Genomic DNA, 4,417 nt, shown 5'->3' on the forward strand with positions numbered 1-4,417 from the left:
TTACATATATCTTCTAGTTGTCTACAAGTGCCCATACCAGTGAGAGGGTTTTCAAGAATTTGAGTGGTTGGATGATCTTTAACAGTCCTCATTTTAGAGTTAGTTTAATTTGATGAAGTAACTGGTTTAGCAATTAAAAGAACTTCATCATTATCTAAATTTGAGGTAGGTGTATTTAAGTAATCGTCAATGACCACATTAATGGACTCTTGAATAACACCGGTCCTCTTATTCAGTACTCGATATGCTCGACTGTTCAAAGAATATCATAAAAAGATCCCTTCATCACTTTTAGTGTCAAACTTGCCCAGATTTTCACGGTCACGTAAAATATAGCACTTGCTGCCAAAAACTCGAAAGTATTTGATAGTAGGCTTCTTATTGAACCACGTTTTATAAACCATTTTATTATAATTTTTACTTGTATAAGCCTGGTTGATTATATAGCATGCAGTATTTACAGCTTCAGCCCAAAGATTTTTAGGGAGCTTCAGACTATTCAACATTACATTTGCCATTTCTTGAAGCGCTTTATTTTTTCTTTCAACAATTCCATTTTGTTGTAGAGTTTTGGGTGCAGAAAATTCATGTGATATTCCCTGATCACAACAGAATTTCTCAAAACTGTTATTCTCAAATTCTGATTCATGATCACTACGGATCTTACAGACTTGAGAACCTTTTTCCATTTGGATTCATTTGAGAACTCTTTTTATTTCATCAAGGGTTTTTTATTTATCCCTTAAGAAGGCTACCCAAGTAAATCTGGTAAAATCATCCATGATTACTAGTATATATTTTTTTGCCTCCTCGACTCTCCATCCTAGTTGGTCCTATAAGATCCATATGGAGAAGCTCGAGTGGTTTGGATGTGGCATTGGAGTCTAGCTTTTTGTGAGCACTCCTAGTTTATTTGCCAATCTGGCATTCACCACATATTTGGTCTATTTAGGTTAACCTCTTATCAGTTCTCTTTTACTCAATCTATACAAATTACGGTAGTATACATGTCCAAGGCGTTTATGCCATAACTGAAGTCTCATTGGTATGGACCATGTAACATGATTGACTAGATGAGCTAGAATCACAACAATATAGCAGTTTTCAGAAGTTCTACGACCATTTAATATTATAGAACCCTTTTTGTTTAAAATTTCACAACCTTAGCTAGTAAATTTTATGCTATGATTGTTATCGCATATTTGAGATATGCTTAACAGATTGTGTTTTAACCTTCACGTATAAAACATTCTTAAATAAGGGAAGGTTAAAGATTTGAACCGTACCTTGGCCAATAATCCTGTAGTTGCTACCATCACCAAATGTGACTGAACCATCAGCCATGTCTTTAAGATGGTGAATAGACCTTTATCACCATTCATATGCCTTGAGCATCCACTGTCTAAGTAACACTTTCAATGACTTGTAGCTTTGAAAGCAGTGTGGGCAACCAAGCAAGTAACCTTAGGAACCCATTTCATGATGTTTTGGGTTTAGGAGTATATTTGGTCTTCTTATGTTTGTAGTTGTTGTAAGAATGACCCACTGAGTTAGATTTTAAGAGCTTCTTAAGCAAATCAACTATTTTTTTCAGCTAATGGGATTTGATACTAATTTTTATAGTTGATATGATTACATTTAAGGTTTTAAAGATTGAAAAGTTTTAGCATTTTTAGAAAAAATTTGATTTGAACTATTCCCTTTTGAGTTTGAGGACTCTCCTTTCACAAATTTAGGAGTATTCTTCTGTTTAGGAGGAATATTTCTATCGTAGCCCAAACTGGATCGGTTGCCACATTTCCTTGATCCAGATAAAATTTTTTCTAACTTTGGATCACCTTCGGTATACCTCCATGTATCCTTTAAACTCAAAAGTGAAGAGACTTCAAGTTTAAGTTTTTCATTTTTAGATTTCAGATCTTCAATAGGGGAGGTTTTAAATTTTAAATCACATTTGCATTTTTCAAAGCAATCTGAAATGTGGGATTTTTCTAAAACAAGAGAATCAAAATTTTCTTTAAGCTTTAAAAACTTTTCTTTCTAAAGTTTAAGTTTAACAGAAATTTTACAACTCTCCTTGTAAAGGGCATTATAAGCATCTTGAAGATCATCTTCATTTTTATGATCACTATTCAGATTTTCTTCACTAGTTGAATCATCATTATCTGAAAAAGTGAATTTGGCTAGAGTCATAAGTGCTTTAACTTCACTGCCCGACTCAGTTTCAGAATCTTCTGATTCAGAAGCGACTTCAGAGTTAGAGGATTCATCCCAAGTAACCAACATTCCTTTCTTTTTAGGTTTGTCCTTTTTAGGACACCTATTTGTTAAATGCCCATATTCATGGCAGTTGTAACACTAACTGTCTTTTAAAGATTTTCGAGTTTTAGGTTTAGATTTCTTCTTATCATTAGACTTTTGAAAATCAACCCTCTTTTTGAAAAGGCCAAGCTTTATGTCCTAGGGGGGGTGAATAGGACAATGCCAAATAAAACTTATAACAGCGGAAATAAAAAGAAAATGATAGCCAAAGTAAATCACAAAGCAGTAAATTAAAATAACCTCAAAATTCAGATCTTGAGAGGTTGATACAAACGTTGTTCTAAGGACAACCTTACACTAAAAACTAGAGTTTATGGTAGGACAACCTTATTTCTAGAAAGGTCTTTGTATCAAATCTCAAATCGAAGAGGAATACAATAATAAATATAAACTGAATTGAAATAACTTGTAATTAAAAATGTATTGTTCTAGGGACAGCCATACACCATAAAAATGGCAGGGCAACCTTGCTGGAACAACTTTCAAATGAAATTGAAAATCAAGCTTACAAAGGAATAACAGAAAATAAATTTTAAGCTATTACAACATTCTCATAAAGCTTGAATTAAATAATTACAACATTCATCACCATACATACATCCCACAAAAATTAATTAAAGATTAGAAATATAAATCATTCAACCACAACACAAGGGTTTATAGTGGTTCGCCTGTGTGTTCACCAACTGTTATACAACAGCCACACAAAATGCTACTACACTCCTAATATCATCACACAGGGGATATTAGCGTTCACTAAAAATAGGTTTTCTCAGGTTCACCCAAAACCTTTACAATTGTGTCTTTGTATGTGGGCTTACACAATTAAAAAAAAAAACCCCACTTCTGAGTTTTCCTGGCTCTCCTCAGAAAACCAATACAACAAGATTTTTCTGGCAAATCTTGAAAGAAACCAAAATAGAAAGGGATTTACAATAAGATGTAAAATACCTGAATATCTCCTTCATTGTAGCAGCCCGGTAGAACCAAATCAGAGTAGATGATTGAATGTCCAAGTTCAATGTCCAGTACTCGATTACAATGGTTCTAATTCTAATAGATTTTAAATTAAACCAAATAGGGCTTGCCTTAATTGATTTTGATTCCAAAGAAAGGGAATAATAATTCCTCTTTATCAAATCAGATTGGAATAACAGAAATAAAATCAATTAAAATAAAGCTAAGGAAAGAGAATATTAAATAAGCAGACTTAGCTTAGATGGAGCACAGAATTATCTCTCAGAAGTTCGATGAAGATTGGCTTGAATGAATTAATTAAATCGATAATTTCTTCTAAGATTCGTGCACTATTTATAGGTGAGAAGATCGGGTCTTCGACTGATCTAGAGTGCTCTTCGACTAGTCGAAGCAACAACAGATATTTGAAAAATCCGGCGGGATATGCTCTGACCGTTCTATGACTGGTCGAAGCTTTCTTACGACTGGTCGTAGGTCTCCTTCGACTGGTCGTAGGTCCTGTAAAACTTCGCTGGAATTCGAGTCGAAGATTTTCGACTGGTCGTAGATGCAGTCGACACTGTTCCTACGACTGGTCGAACAGATTCCTGGACTAGTCGAAGCCTAACAGATTTTATCTGGAATTTGTAACAAACTTACGACTGATCGAGGATTTTCTTAAACTGGTTGAAGCAAGTCTAGGACTAGTCGAAGAAGGCCTAGGACTAGTCGAAGAATAGACCAATCACATGAAAAATAAACATTCGGTTTATGTATTCGAAATGACCTACTTCTAAGGTCAACCTATGGTCAATCAAACCTCAATCATGAAGTAAAGGACATTGAAACATTAGGAACAAGTGACCTTGAAGAATGAGCCTTGAAGTCTTGATGTAGATCAATCTTGAAATATTGAGTTCTTTACAAACTACCTTGAACTCTTCTTGTAGTACAGCTTGAGTCTTGTCTTGTGAGCTTAGCTTGTTAATGAATGTTGATGCTTGAGAGAGCTTCACTTATGCAAGTTATATATAACATAACAGTGATTTTGGCACCACAAATTTGACAACAGACAGGGATATAAACTATAGCACTTACACTTTTTACTTTTGAAAATTTTGTAAAACTTTTTCGCTAA

Source organism: Magnolia sinica, chromosome 3 (genome assembly GCF_029962835.1).
Source record: "Magnolia sinica isolate HGM2019 chromosome 3, MsV1, whole genome shotgun sequence".
In the NCBI taxonomy this organism is placed as follows: Eukaryota; Viridiplantae; Streptophyta; class Magnoliopsida; order Magnoliales; family Magnoliaceae; genus Magnolia; species Magnolia sinica.